A 19,257-nucleotide genomic window follows, 5' to 3' on the forward strand; every position below is an offset into this window, starting at 1 on the left:
TGGCGGAAATGCCACTCACTAGCTGGCACAGCTTGCACAAGTGGCAAGTCCCCACAGGTAGAGGGTCCATGTGGTATGTGGGATCTCAGCTGCCGACAGGAGACCTAGCAGGGCCCTGCTCTGTTTGTAGGCCCAGCAGCAGCTTGGGCCAGCCTAGCACTCCTTTGCCTTGCCCTTGGCCTCTGCCCAGACCCACGGTCCTTCCTCCTCCATTTCCTGCCATTATCCTCTTGCTCTTGTTTCCTGAAAACCGCTGTTCCCATCTTCCTTCTACTCACGAGTCTCTTGGCCTTTGCCCTTCTCTCAGCATGGTCATTCTAGTGAGAGCTCATTTGTGGGATGAGTCACCCCAGGTGTGGACTAATTTATTGGGTGAAGTCTCAGGCCAGGCCCCCTTGAGCCTTCAGTCCTATGTTTCATACTTCTTTCCACCGAAAACGTACTTCCTATTTTTCATATACATTTTGCTTTCTCATTATTTTCGAGTGGCTTTGTAAAAGCAATAGCTGTTTTACAAATTACTTTTGGTAAGGAAACTTACACAGCAGTTTGTATTTTTAAAAGGCCATTTTTTTTTTCTTTAGTTTCTGTAGGCAATGTTTTAGGTGTTTACATTTCGAAGACATGATAGGATTTACAATTTTCAGAGAGAGACTGTAAATTTTTTGCATTTATATCTATATAAATGCGATAGAAGATTTAACATAATTTATTTGACAATGCTTCCCATGTAATTTAACATACTAACTAAGCCTAATTAGTTTAATTTCCCCCTTTGATAGTTTCTTTGAGGTGTTTCAGGAATCCTTCTGACAAACTCGAAAGATTTAAAAAATCTTGAAGGTCAAGAAAAAGACTAATTTTTGAATCTTGAGAAACCTGTCAAACATATCAAGAGTTTAAAAACATTTGCTCAAATAAAATTATAGGTCATTGAGGAACAAAAGTTAATCATTTAATTATGATGACAGTGAAAGACTGTTAGGCAAATACAGAAATTTAAATAGTTGTAAGAAAAATTTAGCTCTTTTAATAGGAAGAAGACTCCGTATACTTAAGCAGTTAAAGACCTGATGATAAAGAGCACAGGAAATCATTTAAATAAAACATAAAATCTTTGTTTTCCCTTGTAATTTCTTATTAAGAGCATACCAATAGCAAAGGAAATTTTATCCTTTTAGAAGAAAAAAAAGCTTTAGCTTTACATAAGAATATCATTGATATTAAAGCTTAATTAAAAAAATAACAATTTAACTTTAGCTAGCTTAATTATAAGAAGTAAAATTCTCTCTCTATTCTGAAATAACCAGGACAAAATTATTTTTATTTTCTATAATGAAAATATATCTCATATTTGTATACCATCTTTTATTTAAAACATATCAATTCCTTCCACATTATTTATAATTTTTAATCCTCAGAAATCTTAATTTTAGTGACAACCAAAAGTAAGCAATCAGCATTCTTTAGGTTGGCAAATTTATGAATACATTTTATAACCTCTAGAACTGTAAGTTCTTTGGCAAATATATTTTCCTGTTGACAAACTCTATAACAGATATCGTGAATTTTTTGTAAGCCCAAATAAAGTAAAAATGTTATATTAAATGTTGGTAATTTTAAAGACATGTCTGTTTTAATTAAATGTAAAACTTAAATTAGCTTTACTATTAAATAATTTCCCAGATCATGTGATCCTGAAAAACATTTGGGTTAGTTTCTGTTATATTTCTTAATTTATGTAAGCACTTAATATATCTTTAAGCCAATTAAACAGGGCTCATTATATAAACTACTTGCAATAATTTCCTCCGGAGATAGACGTACACATATATATATATATGGACAGACACAACCAGAGTCCTGACAGTTTCATTAAAAATGAATTTTTTTTTAACCAAGTACAATAAGGTAAAATCTATTAGTTTATAATAGTTGGAATAAGTTTATTCCTTTTTACTCCCAAAACTTTTTTCAATCTTATATTCAAAATATTCTCCAAGTTTTTATTAAGAAAAATTTCAAACCCATAGAGAAGTTGAGAGATTAGTACCAAGAAGACTCACATTCCTTCCATTGAGATGATACAATGAATAATATTTTGCCATATGGAAAATATATATAATTTTCTGTACCATTTGACAGAAAGTTAAAGAATAAATATCTTATTTTCAAATAACATTTTTTCTAATCATGTAAGTGATATATGCTCATTCTATAACTCTTGTAAAATGTAGAAAAATAACAAAAGAAAGTTCGTCCAAAACCCCACTGCCTAGATGAACTGTCTTCTCATCTGAATTTGGTTTTCACTGGGCAGGGCTGCCCTCTACTGTCACTGGGTGAATTGTCAGGTAGTGGGATTCAAACTTACATAGTCTCTTGTGGGTTTTGGTGGAACCGAGTCCTCAGACTCTCTACTTATGGATGAATCAAGAAAGTTGAGTTTCTGAAACTGCAGAACAGAACCCCATGGCCCCATACTTGAGGATTTGTTAAAGTTTTGGGTGAGGCCCACCTGAAACAGTTTGACTGACCCGTCCTTACTATATTGCTCCCTTTAATTGGGGCCCAAAGTGATGGACTCCCAGCTCCAATCCACACGCTAGCAGCTCTCCACCCAGTAAGATGGCACACACATGGTTCCAACACCTTTCTTCCAAAACTGATTTTTCCTAGATTCTTTTCCTTCATTCGGTTCGTCTTTCTTACCATTTTTTCTCCACTCACGTCTTATTTACACTTCCCACCTTCTAGGGCCTCTGGTGTAAGTTCACTCCACTTTTGTTCTTTTTTCGATCTACCAACTTAGGCCTCATTGCAGATTAGTCTATTCAAGTATTCGTGTTTATATATTTAAAAAGCCTCTATAAAAGTTATAAAAGAATTTTCTCTGTCTCTGTCTCTCACTCTCAACAGGAAGTCACACTCTCCCTACAAGCAATATTCTGCCTGCTTCTTAAGAGTTCCAAATAGCCATCACATTGAGCTCATATTGTCTTAGCTTATTGTCTGCCTCCATTCCATGGTAGACAGGTACTGATGTGATTTTACAGGAAAGGTAAATGAATAAAGTAATTTAAAGATTTCAAGGTTTACTCTCATCCCCCTTCTATCAGAGAAAATTCCAAGGAAATAGTTTGGCTTTGTCGTAAGAGTGTGGGGAGTAGCGTGAAGGAGGGAGTGAGATATTTGAAGACCCTATTGCCCTGGAAGCATCAACCTAAAGTGGGCTAAAGTGCAGTGAAGAGATAGCCAGCTGCTCTCAGCTTTTCGGGCCAACAGTCTTGTCTCATTGCCTTATTGTGCCTTTTGTCAGACAGCAACTTCTTAAGGGGCTCCAGAGCCTCATGCTATGGAACGTGAAACAATCTCAAATACTCTGCTTATTTGGCATATCCAGAGAACCATGACGTGACAGAACGATGTTGTGACAGCCAGAACCATGACGTGACAGCTACAAGAGATGCATCTCTCACAGTGTTCACCACTTAAGCTGACACGGACCTGCTCTTGCCTTCCCTCCATTAGCAGGTGGGGAGCCTTCTTTAATACCGGAGCTCTGCCACCTCATATATACCTGCCTTCGGGGACCAGGACAGGCTCATATCCCAGCCAGGGTCTTGAAACCAGGCCTCCCTTTCTAGAGCGGCCTGACCCACTGAGTAGAGCTCCAGTAGGACATAGGGGAAGTCTTCATCTTCCACGCAGCCCCTGGCCCCCTCAGCTTTGAGTATCAACCTATCAAGGCTGGTCGGAACCCAACTGCCCCCAGGCAGCGCTGTCTCTGGACAAAGCCTTCGTCCCACCCCCGCCCTCCCTCCACCCTGCCCCAAGCAGTGTCAAAAACAGAATTCCTTATGTACCTTGCTCTGGCAAACATCAGATAGACCAGCATGGATGGAGAGTATTTTGAAAAACAAGACCAGAGATCTGAGACCTGTCTGGGTGGAGCTTATTTATTTCCACACGTTTGGACCCCAGAGAACTCTGTACAGCTTGGGGCAGGGCAATTGTTTGGGACCCACTAAAAACTGGGTCTGACTTTGTGGTCAGCTTCCAGTGGAGAGAAGTTCGAGGTGATAAATCCTATTTCTAGTGGTGATGCAGGAAACAGGTCTTCTGACACATAGCAGGAGGAAACAGCTTTTGGTCTTTTGGGAAAATGATTTGGCAACATCCGGTAGAATTAAAATACGTCTACCCTCTAGACCCAATTATCTTATTCCTGGATATCCAGTCTGAGAAAAACATCACAAAGCAAACGTCACATATAAGGATGTTATTGCCCCAGTTTTTCTGGTGATCCTCAACAGTGAGGGGCCCAGCACATCACAGTTTATTTCCACCATGGATTAGGGCCTCAGTAACAGCGTTAGGGTTTGTGGGGTTAGGGCGTGGGGATTAGGGTTCTGGTGAGGACCCTGCTATTAGGGTTGGGGTAAGGCCTCATGGTTAGGGCCTTAGATTTAAGACCTGAAGGTGAGGGTTTGGCTTGGTGCCTTAAGTTTAGGGGTTAAGGTGATTGTCAAAATTAGGATCATAAAAGGTGTAACACAGGAGCTCCAGACGAGAAACCTGCCCCTGGGCCTTGGATTTTCTGAAAAAACCACTAAGAAAGCCAGCAAAGTGAGACATGCTGTTTATTATTCACAATACAAAGAGGCTTCAGCACTTGGTTAGTTGTGGAAAGGGGCCCCTGAACCTTTCCAGGGTTACCGTGAATCAGGGTGCGTTTGGCCCAAGTATCAACCAAGGCTAACGTGCATTAAACATCATGGGGGGACCAGTAGATGGCGATCTCTACCTGAAGACTCTGGTCTCCTGCAGCACCGCCCCCACCCATTGCCAGAGACTTTGGCCATGCCCCTAGTCAACCAGGGGTCCCAGGGGGTGTCCTCTAGACAGGCCAGCGATGACTCTCCTTTGAGGGAGTCCTGGTACCGTAACAGCTCCTCCAAGCAAGGGACTGAGGGCTGGATTGGTCCTTTGTTTGGGGCCCCCTCCAGGGTGCGGACTGTTGCCTGTCAGTCAGTCAGGCAGGAGCTGGAATTTTTGCTCTGGTTAAGCTGCTACCAAAGGGACATCCAACACTGCTGGGCCATCGGTAGGTCCCCCTCGTTTCGCCATGCTGCGGGGCAGCCTGCCATGAGCCAATTCAGCAGCGAAGCATTTTCTGCATATTGGATTGCCCCATGCACGTATTGGTGCAAGGAAGGGTGGGGATGAGGTGACAGAGGCCGTATGGTCAGTTCCTCCCCAGACAGTGCTACGCTGTCCGCCCCCATGTCCTAGAGTAGCCACCCCACGATGGACTCCGATCCTTTCTGGTGGAACCTGGCAGCCAGTTCTACCAGCTTCCCCGTGTATATGGCCAGGTGTAGGTGTGTAGATATTTTAAGGGAGGAGCCAGATTCTTTGAGTCCTGCCCCTCTGGACGTTCCTGTTGAGTCTTTAATTTCTGAACTATAACCAGGAAATCCTGAGGTGCACCGGTGCCCTCCTCTTGGAGGAACAATTTGACCTCCTTTTCTGATTTCGATTCGCTTTCTGCTGTGGGGTCCCACTTACTGGGGTTCCATGCCGACTGTGCAATCACTGTGCAGCCACATGCTCCCTCGTAAGCTTTTGTCCCCGCACTCTCGCTAAGCAGCAGGCTAGGCCCTACAGTTGTCCCCTGGTCAGTTCTAACTGTTGCCCCAGAATGTCCTTATTATTAGTCTGCGTGACTCGCATGTCTCTTTCTAACTTCATTTCCTCTTCCAGAATTTTCACGCTCTCCTTGGCCAGCATCTGTTTAGTAATAAATAGCCTCATGTAGTACCTACAGGAAGGGCCATCTCACTGCGACTGCCATTGCTTGTAGCTCCTTCTTCTTTCTTAAGGAACACACCCCCCCCTACTTTCAGTAGAACCTGTAAGAGGCTCATAGGCCTAGTGGGGGTGTCACCCCATTCCCTGGATGGGCCCCGTGAATCTACAAGGTTGGCCACCTCAAACAATATGGACCCGGAGGCCCACCCTAGGATTCCCCCTAGCACGGGGATTCCCTCCAGCTGATTTCTACGTAGGTTCTCGCTGGACCCGGGCTTCCCCCTGGCAGACTTGGAATTCCCCCTAACATGTTCCCATTTGAGGAGGCCACCTCAACTGGGGTGTTTTTCAGAACATCCTGCCAACTACGCCAACTGTAACGCAGGAGCCCCAGGCCAAGAACCTGCTCCTGGGCCTTAGAAGTTCCGAAAAAACCACCAGGAGGGCCAGCAGAGTGAGACATGCCATTTATTACTCACAATATGAGGAGGCTTCAGCACTTGGTCAGTTGGAGCTATAGGAAAAGGCAGCTGGCCAAGAGCAGGCATTGTTTTAAATGCGATCAGAGGGGCAGGGCACTGCATTGCCTCATCCTGGGGAACAAGGGTCTTCCCCCGTGGATGAGAGCCGGATGTGCTGCCTAGCTAGTGCTGGGGAGGGCTGGACCAGCTGTGTCCTCGAGTATAGCAGGGAGACAATGTCCATAGGAATGGCCAAAGGTGCAGGTAGTGCTCATGGGAACAACAGGAGTGTCCCTGGGAGCAAGCACAGCCCAAGGAACACTTTGTTCACTGTCCTCCTTGGGGCTACTGACCCAGCAGTCCTCTTTGCCTCCTGTGTCTGTGGAGGCGCTATGTTTGAATTAACCGCACAAAAGGAAGTGCTAGATCCCTATTGGCTGATTCATATAGATCTCTCGGGTGTGTTAGGGAAGAAAAGTAAGATGCAGGGAAATGCACATACTATAATCTCATTTGTGTAAAACAAATGGTGACCAACTTCTGTGTACCCTTTATGCTGATACACATACATTCATGTGAGCATGTTATTAACGCTAGATGAAAGGCAGGGAGATGAGAGGAAAGAACAGTTTTTTCAAAGTCATATTTTAAAAGGAGGGACACTCACCTCTTTGGACACCACTGACCTCACAGGGAAACCACCACTGGTCCACAACTTTCCCTCTTCTGACTCCTGTCCACCTTTCCACGCCCAGTCACCTGTCTATGGACATCCCGATTTACAAGGTGAGGAATACAAATGATCTTCAGGAAAGATCCAGACCCGCTTCTGTTTACCACAGATTAAACAGAATACAGTACAAAATTAAACATCTTAGATCATAAACCTAAGGCCTCTGGAAGAGAGTCTCACCTGTAAAAGCCATGGTATCTTGTTCGGAGGTGGTAGCAGCGGGGGGCACTGCCTTAGGTCAGCATTGGCCTCATCCAGGAGCCGAGGATCTCTTAAGTTGTGTTAGACCCTCCCCTCGCACTTAAGCATTATGGAATTTGGTGGTGGAATTTGGTGTTTCTCTCTTGAATCACCTATCATATCATGAGTCTCCTGGTGCTGCCACCCGCTGCTGCTCAGCATCCACTGTAGGAAACCACCTGAGCAGTAAGGTGTGCCCGTCTGGTGTCTGTCATTCCACAGTGAGTGACTGTAGCCAAAATAAGCAGCTATGGGATCTCTTCCTCCTCCAGACCCGTGAAGGGACCCCTGGGGGGTGACTTGGGGTCACAACCATTTTTCTCTGTAGCTAACGCTGGGGTATCCCCTCACCAGACCTGTCCCTCCCCCAACCTGGAGCAGTTTAGCCGCCTTTGGCACTGGCCTCACAGAGCCCACTGCTGGTGGCACATCTGGCTGCCGCCCTCCCCTCTTTCAGGATGCATTCCTGATTCAGGCCTCAGGCTCTGCGCTAGGGCTCTCCCTATCCTGGAGCAGGAAACTAAATCAGATTCAATAAAGCTCGCAACGGAAAATGTGGGACAGTGTGATGGGAAGATGGGTGAAATTTGGGGAACAGAGGCAGGAGAGGAGGAGGAGGGTGTGTGCAGGACAGTGGACTGGCATCTATCCTCCACCTGGTCCCACACATCTGACTTGAGAATCTGTGCAGAAAAGGAGATCAGAGGTTGAAGCTTACGGTGCCACGCAAGAGGGGTTTTATGATGCTCTGGACAGAAATACAGATGCTTCAGTGGCATGACACAGAGTGGTTCCAGGAGGAGGGTGGGGCACTTCCCCCAGGCTCTGCATGGAAACCAGCAATACTGTGGCACCATGAGGAAGGAGGGGTTGAGAAATATCCTGAGCCAGCGCCTCAACTGACACACAAGCACTCTCATGTTGGCCAAGGGGAGTGGGAGGGTTCTCTAAGGGACTGTGTGGGCCACCAATGTGGCCGGCAGAGGAGAGGGAAGTCGTAATAAGATATAACACGTACAAACACTTAAGTATAAGTCAGACACCATAGTTAGCACATTAAATTATTTTTTTTAAGTATCAAAATTACTTTGCATGGAATGTGATGTACAGCCTCAGGCTGGAGGGTCAGTTCATATGCGACGAGTCACCACAACGCTGTCATCCTCAGGTTATTTAATTGCTCTGGGTCTTAGCTCCATCATCTGTAAAAGACAAAAATAATAATGACTATGTAATGAAGGATAAAAGAAGTAATGCATGCAAAGCACTTGACATCATGGGAATTATATAAGCACTCTGTAACTCTCATTTATTACAATCATCCCTATTTTATCTGTAAGTCAACAGACGATCAGTAACTTACCCAAGATACATACCAGATATACAAGCATCCACATTTGAATGACCGACCCTGACACCAGAACACAAAATTGTATCCATGAAAGCGTATTTTCCCAACAGACTCAAAACTTATAGTGTCTTCAGATGACCACACACTACTATCAAAGTGGTAAAGGGATTTATTTTAGATTTATCAACCCAAAAACTTCCTACCTATCTATATTATCTTTCAAAATTGAGGGCTAAAAAAAAGTCATTGAAGATATAAAATAATTCAGAGAGCTTACTTTCAGACAGCCTCAGTAAAAGAACTATTGAAAAATAATTACAGCAAGAACAAAGGTAAACCTAGAGAACATAGCAGAATGCATAAAAATAATCCCTAAAATGCATAATTATATAGTATAATTAATTTATTTACTCATTTTAAAAACATAGATGTCTAACTACCAATAAAACAATTCATGAGAATAGTTGACTGGTATTTGGACTGTGCTAGGACCCTTGAGAGGAGGATGCAAATATGAAAAAAAAAATGTTACTTTTGTTAGAAAATTTATAATTAAACTGATTTTAGGATGAGTCTTCTAGAACGGCAGAATGAGGATATCAGCAAATTCCCTCCTCAAAAAGCAATGTTAGAAAAGGGTTAGAACAAAATACTACCAACAATTATATGTCAACGAATTGGACAATCTGGAAGAAATGGATAAATTCCTAGAAACATAGTCTCTTAAGACTGAATCAAGAACAGAAAATCTGAACAGACCGATAAGTACTAACAAAATCAAATCAGTAATCAAAAACCTCCTAATGTTCATTGCAGCATTATTTATAATAGCCAAGATATGGAAGCAACCTAGGTGTCCACCTATAGATGAATAGATAAAGAAAATATGATACACACATACACAATGGAATATTATTTAGCAATAAAAAGAAATGGAATCCTGCCATTTGCAATAACTTGGATAGAGCTAGAGGGTATTATGCTAAATGAAATAAGTTGGACAGAAAGACAAATACCACATGATTTCACTTATATGTAGAATTTTTAAGGAATGAAAACAAACAAAACAAAAACAGACTCATAGAAACTAAAACCAAACTGGTGGTTGTGAGAGGAAAAGGGATGGAGGGATGGGTGAAGGTAAAGGGGAATATAGTCAATAATAGCATGATAATTTTGCAAGGTGACAGGTGGTCACTAGACTTAGTGTGGTGAGCATGTTGTAAAATATATAAACATCAAATCACTATGTTGTACACCTTAAACTCATTTAATATTGTATGCCAATTGTACTTTAATAAAAATTAAATAAAGAACATTTAATAAGAAATAGCAGAATGGGTAAAATAGAAGTAAATATAATAAATAATCCTTCATCTCTTTAATCACGTTTTATGGTTGAAGCAAAAGTTATAACACCATCTGACGTGCTCAATGATAGTGGAAATATTTAAGATAATTATATTTTAAGAGTGGGGAGAATAAAGAGAAGTAAAGTTTCTACATTTCACTTGAAGTGGTAAGACACCGACCGACACCAGTAGGCTCTGATGTTACATATATGAATGGTTATACCTAAAGCAACACTAAGAAAACTATACAGAAAGTGACATGCTGAAGAACATTATAAATAAATCAAAACGGAACTCTAAAAGTGTTTATGTAACCTACAGGATGAAAGGAAGAAGAAACAGAGGAATGAGAAATAGAGGGAACAGACAACAAAATGACAGAAGTATGCCCAAATATATCAATAATTACTTTAAATGTATATGGCCTGAATACACAAATTAAAAGACAGTTTGGCAGACTTAACCATATGTTGCCTACAAAAATCTTACTTTAAACATAATGACATAAGTAGGTTGAAAGTAAAGGAATGGAAAAAGACAAAGCATGCAAACATTTTTTAAAAGCAGAAGTGGCTATATTCTCAGGTAAAGTGACCTCAGAGCAAAGAAAGTTACTAAGATCAAAGAAGGACATTACATAATGATGAAAGGTTTTATCCACCAAGAAAATATAGCAATCCTAAATGTGTATGTACCAAACAATAAAACTTCAACATACAAGAGGCAAAAACTGAAAGACCTGAAAGGAGAAGCAGACAAACCAACAAGGATAGTTGAGGATTCTTCAACCTTCACTCATCTACTGATAAAACTAACAGGAAATCAGCAAAATAGAAGAATTCAAAAATGCTATCAACAAAAAGGATTTAATTGACATTGATAGGACACTCCAATAACAGCAGAATGCACATTCTTCTTCCGCACCCATGGAATATTTAACGAGTTTTATCACTTATCCTGGGTCATAATACAAGCCTTAATGAGTTTAAAAAAATTGGAATCATACAGAGTACGTTCTCTGACCATACTAAAACAAAGCTAGAAATAAATTACAGAAAGGCAAAATGATTTCCAAATACTTGAAAATTTGACAATATGCTTCTAAGTAATTCATGAGTCAAAGAGGAATTCTCATAGGGAATACATAGACTTGAATGAAAATTAAAGCACAACATATAGAAAATTGTGAGACGCAGCTGAAACAATGCTAAGAGAGGTGTTTTTGCAATAAATGCTTACTTTACAAAACAAAAGAACTCAAAAGAACTCAATAATCTAAGTTCTTACCTCAAGAAATTAGAGAAAGAACCAAAATAAATACCAAGCAAGCAAAAGGAAAGAATTAAGACAAAAGTAGCAGTCAATGAAATTAAAACAGGAAAATAGATAAAATAACAGTGAGGGAATACTATGAAAAAATATATGTTCATAAATTTGACAACTTAAAAGAAATGGAGCAATTCGTCAAAACCACGAGCTACCAAAACTAAGCCAAGATGGAATAGATAACCAGACTATTCCCAAAACTTTTAAAGACCAATATCTCTTGTGAATACAGACACAAAAATATTGAACAAATTCTGAGCAGTGAGTTTCACTATTTACAAATTCGAATGAACCAGTTGTTGCGGGAACCCAAAATAGAATTCAGATTGTGACAAGTGCATCTAAGTGTACTCAGTGAGGGGAACTAAAAAGAGCAAAACCAAGGAATTTTTAAAAGCTGTGTTTGGAAACTGTAAGGCTAAACACAGAAGGAATTATACACCAACACTGGTAGTTTGCTCACAGGGTTGGCAATGCTGAAACTGCTCTGCGGATACACTGGGGCTACAAATAAGTAAGTACATTGTAGATAAAGAGACCAGGTTTTTCTATGGGAGAAAAAAGGTTACACATAAGCCAAGGGGAATATTTCTCGAATGAACCCTGTGGTTCTAGATTAGTCTGAGGTATCAGTATAAACTCATTTACACACACACACACACACACACACAAACACACACACACAAGTGCACATAGATAAGTACAGAAATATAGATAGGTGTGTATGAATGAGCTAGAATATATATGTATATTTCCTAGCTTTGTCCACTGAGGTGACTTAGAAGCTGAGACTCCCTAGCACCTCTGAGCACACCTGAGTGCCCAGATCTTGTTTTTAAAATTCCATTCTCCAATAAAAGGAACCAAAGCTCCTTGGAGAAGCATTTGACTCCAGAACAGGGGCTGGTAAAATACAAGTGCATCTGTGGAACTAGAAGGTAAAGAAGTCTTTGGGGGCGGGGGTGCCCTCATGTTAAAAAGGACTCAGGAGCTAAGCTGAAAAAAATCACAATCATCAAATCTGAAACAATTTCAGCAGCAAAATTAATAGTGACAATATTAGACAATAGCCCAAATAATAAAATAAATATCAATGAGTCCATACAGATATAAATGATTGCTAAACAGAGAGAACTCTTCTTTAGAGAAGACTTCAAATCAAATGTAGAAGAAATAAGGGAAGTAGAAAATCACCATTAGAATATCACAATAATCATTGCTGCAAGCAAGATTCATGAATGATGCTAAAATTAGTGGTGAAAATTTAAGGATAAACAGTGCTTTCTGTAGCAACAACGTATAATATAATATTTATTACACAGAAAAAAATAGTAACTACACGGTGGCGAACCCTGACAGACACTTCTGCCAGGTGATCATGTTTACTGTTTCCTCTAAGGAGACATGCGAGTATTATGTAGCTCTGAGACGATGTGCTGAGAAGGGTACATCACCTCTGTAACTTCAAGGTACTCATAAGAAAACAGCAGACAAATCCAGATTAAGGGAAATGTTACAAAATACCTAACCGGTACTCCTCAGACGTATCAAGGTCACACAAGATATTAAGATGGAAAAACGGTCACAGTTTAGAGGATACTAAGGAGACATGACAACTAAATGCAATTTGGGATTCTGGAATGATACGGGACAGAAAGAAAACTTTACTGGAAAAGCTGGAGAAATCCAATTAAAGTCTGAAGTTTAGCTAATAGCATGGTATCAGTGTTTGTTCCCTGGTTTCAATACTGTAAGATGTTAACATAAGGAGAAGCTTGGTGGAGATGAGATGGGAATTCTCTGTACTGTCTTTGCAACTGTCCTGTAAGTCTAAAATTATATCGAAATCAATTTTTTTTAAAGACTAAAGTTGTCAGGAGCCATTTCCTAACATACAGGAGGCATGATCTTGCCCACAGTGAAGTCAGGTGGGCAGGTGAGAAGAGGGAAAAGGCAGGCGCGTGGAGTGCCAGCCCATCACGCAAATACAGAAATCGGCAGTGGGCATTTACAGGAATAAAGTTGGGCTACTTTCCCATCTGCCGGGCCACAGAAAACGTGACACAGTTAAGTGTGGTCACAGGTCAATTCAAAGAGCAAAGACACAAGAACATTTGGTAAATTAACAAAAGTAATATATACTAAATATGTATTATTATATGTAATAGAATACATATTATCTGTTGTACACATATTATACATATACATATACCATACGTAATATGCACCGTTATATATATTACATGTATAACATATATGTGTGCGATATATACATATATGTTGCATATTAATGATGTATTGTAATTATATGTTAATTATATATAATACATATATCTTATTTAACATATATGTACATAACATATGTGTGGGGCTGAGGGCATGGCAGTCTGAGACGGCCTGTCTTACCCTTCCAAGACCTTGTTGATCCACTGGAGCGCCATTTTCTTCTCTAAGTCAAAGTCTTCAGTAGTGACTCTATAGCCCAACTGGGGGGCTGGGGGCAGGATCAGTGGATCATCCTGCTTGGAGGGCATCAGCAGGGGAATCTTGCGCTTCAGGGGCCTGGAATTGTCCAATGAGGGTAAGCAACTCCTCAGGTTCTGCCCTGAAGAGACGTCCTGGACCTTTTCCTGCGTGGTCGCCCTTTGCTCTTCCGCTGTGGCTGACGAACTAGGCCGCTGGCTTTCCCCGTGGGCTTTCTCCGCCGGCCCTTGGGCATGGGTCGAGGCTGGGCCCCAGAGCACGGCTCCAGTTGGCCGGCAACTCTGCAGCGGTGGGATCCCTTGGGTGGAGCTGTAGGAACTGCTGATGGCATTTCGTTTGCTGCATGAGCTCAGAAAGTGGGTGTGGGGCCTCTTAACCAGGCTGCCTTCCGGGCGCTTGGAATAGAAATCTCTACGCAGAGGACCCGGTCTGGGCACGAAGGAAGAGAGGACTCCATTGACCACTAGGCGCCTAAATGCGGACTGCGTGCCCCCGCTGCCATCCGGGCTCCTTCTTTGATGCGCCTGCCTCTCGGAGACTGGGTGCCCTTCCGCCTGCCACGCTGGCCCTGTCCCGCTGTCCACCAGGGCAGCCGGGTCCTGCTGTTCCTTGGCTCTCAGTTGACAGCCCTGTTCGAGGGCCTTCGTCCGGGTCTCCTTTCCACCAGGGTTGGGAAGGTGACCCGACAGTGAAGACCACATGCAGACGACTGTCTGCTTCAGAGCCAAACGTAACGTCAGTTTGCCCTTAGCAGATGCCATCTTCAAGATCACTGAGGTGCACAGCATCTTGCAGCTGCAGGCAGACAGTACTGGCTTCTGAGGGCTACTCCGGGGCACCGAGGCAAAGACCCCCAGGAACAAACACCGGGTCTGCTGGATTGGATATTGCCGCCGATGGACAATGACAAAACGCCGATGGTTCCGACGACAATGGGGCGAAGCCAAGTCCAGGGTCGGGCCCCTGGAGTGAACCCGACAAGCCGGGGGAAGACGGTGGGCCGGGGACACGGGCCCGAGTCGCTGGGGTCTCTCCCACTGGTCCCCACCCGGCAGAGCAGGGGACAGCGGCCGGGAGCGAGGCCGGCTCAGGTAACTGCCCATGCGGCGCACTTCAGCACGGTCGGGTCCTTCTCACGGAGTCAGTGGCTCAGGGACTTTTCCGTTGGCTCCCGAAGGGGCCTCAAGCAAAGAGCGCACTGGTGGGTGTGCCGCCTGTGACGCGTCGTCGGAACGCGTGAGCGAAGAAAGGGGCGCGCGAGGCTGCGCGGGGGAGGGCGCGCGCACCCAGGTGCTTCCCGGCCCTGCTGCGTGCGGAGGGGTTGACACGAGGCAGACCAGAAGCTTCGGGGTCAGCACCGTGCGTCCGCCCGCGCTCTCCTCTCCTGGTACCCGAGCGGAGAGCGGCGCAGAGCCGGTGCGCACCGGTGCCACTCACATCCTGCGGGGACGCGCGGCTTTCGGGCGCCCAGCCGCCGGGAGGACCCCAGGAGGAGACCAGCAAGGCGCGACCTCCGACTTCTCCACTTCGCAGAGAATTTTGGCTCCTCTTCCTCTTTCCTGGGAAGCAAAGACCCCAGACGCAGTTGCGGTGACCAGATATCAGAATTTAGATGTAGCAAATTGACTTGATACCTTTTTGGGGCAGCTCGGACAGCCAGGAGCCGTATTATCTGGTACCTAAAACTTGAATTCCTGTTTTGAAGGTCATGCTTTGCCATCACCCTAATCTTTGTTTTCTGCTCCTCAACACATCCTGTGTCATTCCTTTTCAGTAAGTCTGTGTCTGCGGGATGGGAGAGGCCACCTGGCAATTCAAGCTGGAACTCGGAATTTGGCTCCCTGTGAACACTATGATTCAAGTTAATATTATTAGTTGAATGGTGACTATATTAGAATATTCAGAGTATTTAAACTTTTTGATGTCCTAGTACTTACCTCTACATGTGTGTGTTTTAATCTGCCTTCTTTAGTATTGTTATCACTTAGTGAGCCCCTCATCTCATTTTGCTAGGCCAGGTAGTTCTTCCAGGGAGTTTATACCAGTGGGCACCGCTCTCAGCGAACAGAGGAGGAAAAAATTGTGTAACCAATATCTAAAGGGCTGTACATTAATGAGATATACAGATGGGTTTTAAAATTCAGGAATTTGACTTTTGTTTTTATACAAAGAGATTTTAATACTATTGACTACTATCAGCTTACTGTGCTTCAAACGATAATATCTTGCATAGCTATAGTACAATATTAAAACCAGGAAATCGACATCTATTCAGATTTCACCATTTTACATGCACTCATTTATGTGTGTGCATGTATGTGTGCACATGCACATTGCTCTATGCAATTTTATTACATGCGTGGATTCACATAACCACCAACTCAATCAAGGTTCAGAATTCCACCTTCACCACAAAACCCTCTAACGCTACTCCTTAATAACCACATCCACACTTCTTTGAGATTTTTAATTATTATCGATATTTGCTTCTTATAGGTAGGTTTAGATTTTCTATTTCTTTTGTATTCAGTTTTGATAATTTGTATCTTTCTAGGAATTTTCTATTTCATCTTAGGAGTCTAATTTTTGGCATAAAGTCATTTATAGGTCTCCCTTAAAATCCTTTTGATTTCTGTAAAGTTAGTAGTGATATCCCCCCTTTCCTTCCTGATTTTACCAATTTGTGTCTTCTCATTTTTCTTGGTTAATCTGGCTGAACATTTGTCAGTTTTTCAAATGTTGTCAAAGAACTAACTTTGGGTTTTATTAATTTTCTCTATTTTTGTTTTCTATTTAATTTATTCCCACTATTATCCTTATTATTTCCTTCTTTCTGCTTAGTTTAGTTTCCTTTCTTTTTTGAATTTCTTAGGTTATCGATTTGAGAGCTTTCTTCTTTTCTAATACATGTGTTTCAAGCTATAAATTTTTCCTCTAAATACTTTTCTACATTCTATAAATTTTTTTTGTATTTTTCATTTAATTCAGCTTAATTTCTTAATTTTTAATTCCTTTTGTGATTTCTTCTCCTACTCATTGGCTGTTGAGTGTTACTTAATTTCCACATATATGTAGAATTTTCCAAATTTCCTTTTGTCATTGACATCTATACATTTAATTAGTTAATTTAAATTTATAATTGTTCTACACTCCAACATATTGTCTATCCTGGAGATCATTCCATGTACACTCAAGAAGAATGTGTATTCTGGTGTTGTTGGGTGGAATGTTTGATAGATGTCAATTAGGTGTAGTTTGTAAATAGTGCTGCTGATTTTCTGTCTAGTTGTCTTATTTATTACTGGGAGTGGAGTATTGAAGGTTTCAATGATCATTGTTGAATTGCTTGTCTCTCTTCAACTTGGTTGGTTTTTCTCCACATATTTTAGGGCTCTGTTGCTGGGTTCATATATGTTTTTAATTGTTATATTTCTTTATTAGTTATGACTTTAATTATTATAAATTGCCATTGTCTCTAGCAAAATTTTTTTGTCTTAAAGTTTATTTTACCTAATATTAATATGGCCTTTCCTGCTCTCTTGTGATTATTGTTTGGATGACATATCTTTTTCTATAACCTTACTTCTAACCTATTTGCATATTTTAATCAAAAATGTCTCCTTTACACAACATATATTTAGATTTTGTTTTCCTATCCAATTGTGCTTTTGATTTGCACTTTCCTGATAATTATTGATGTTGAGCATCTCTTCATGTGTCTGTTGGCCATCTGTATCTCTTTGGAGAAATGTCTGCTCAGATCCTCTGCTCATTTTTTAGTTGGATTTTTATTTTTTATGTTGAGTTGTATGAGTTTTTTATATATTTTGAATATTAACCCCTTATCAGATATATCATTTGCAAATATCTTCTACTATTCAATAGGTTGACTTTTTGTCTTGTTGATGGTTTCCTTCACTGTGTGAAAGCTTTTTAGTATGATGGAGTCCCATTTGTTTATTTTTGCATTTGTGGCCTTTGCCCAAGGAGACATATCCGAAAAGATATTGCTAAGACCAACATTAAAGTGTTTATTGCCTGTTTCTTTTCTAGAAGTTCTGTGGTTTCAGGTTTTATAATTAAGTTTTTAACCTATTTTGAGTTTATTTTTATATATTCTGTAAGAAAATGGTCTGGTTTCATTTCTTTGCATGTATCTGTCTAGTTATCCCAACACTATTTATTGAAGAGATTGTCTTAACTTCATTGTCTATTCTTGCCTCCTTTGTCATCAACTTATTGACTATATAAACCAGAATTTATTTCTGGGCTCTCTATTCTGTTCCATTGATCTGTGTGTCTGTTTTGGCCAGTACAGTGCTGTTTTGATTACTACAACTTTGTAGTCTAATTTGAAACAGGTAGCATGATACCTCCAACTTTTTTGTTCTTTCTCAAGATTTCTTTCGCTCTTCTTTCTCAAGATTTCTTTCGCTTTTGTGGTTCCATATAAAATTTAAGATTATTTGTTCATGTGCTGTGAAAAATGCCATTGGTATTTTGATAGGGATTACATTGAATCTGGTAAAGTTCTAGTATACAAAATATAAAGAATTCCTACAAGTCAATGACAAAAAGACAAACTACTCAATTAAAAAATGGGCAAGGGATTTGAATAGACATTTTTCTAACAAAAATATACAAATGGCCAACAGGCACATGAAAAGATGTTCAATATGATCGGTCATTTGGAAAATGCAAACCAACACTACAATGAGATTCTACTTCACATCCACTAGGATGGCCATTATCAACAAAGCAAAAGATAACAAATGTCATCCAAGACATGGGGAAATTGAAGGCCCCACACATTGCTGGTAGGAATGTAAAATGGTGTGGTTGCTAAGGAAAACAGTTTGATGGTTCCTCAAAAAATTAAGCTAGAATTGCCATATAACCCAGCAATTCTGCTCCTAGGTATGTACCCAAAAGAATTGAACACATACCTCTACACACATGGTCATAGCAGCACTATCCACAGTAGGCAGAAGGTGGAGACATCCTAAACATCCACCCATGGATGAATGGGCAAGCAATATGTGGTCCATTCATAAAATGGAATATTATTCAGTCACCAAAAGGAATGGAGCACTGACACAGGCTATTACCTGGGTGAACCTGAAAAACATCATGTTAAGTGGAAGAAGCCAGACACAAAAGGCCACATATTGTATAGTTTTATCTACATGAAAGCCTAGAATAAGCAAATTAGAGACCAAAAGCAGATCTTTGGTTGCCATTTATGAATGGACCACATATTGCTTGCCCATTCATCCATGGGTGGATGTTTAGGGTGTCTCCACCTTCTGCCTACTGTGGATAGTGCTGCTATGACCATGTGTGTAGAGATATGTGTTCAATTCTTTTGGGTACATACCTAGGAGCAGAATTGCTGGGTTATATGGCAATTCTAGCTTAATTTTTTGAGGAACCATCAAACTGTTTTCCTTAGCAACCACACCATTTTACATTCCTACCAGCAATGTGTGGGGCCTT

The sequence above is a fragment of the Pteropus alecto genome, unplaced genomic scaffold (assembly GCF_000325575.1).
Source record: "Pteropus alecto unplaced genomic scaffold, ASM32557v1 scaffold78, whole genome shotgun sequence".
Taxonomy (NCBI): domain Eukaryota; kingdom Metazoa; phylum Chordata; class Mammalia; order Chiroptera; family Pteropodidae; genus Pteropus; species Pteropus alecto.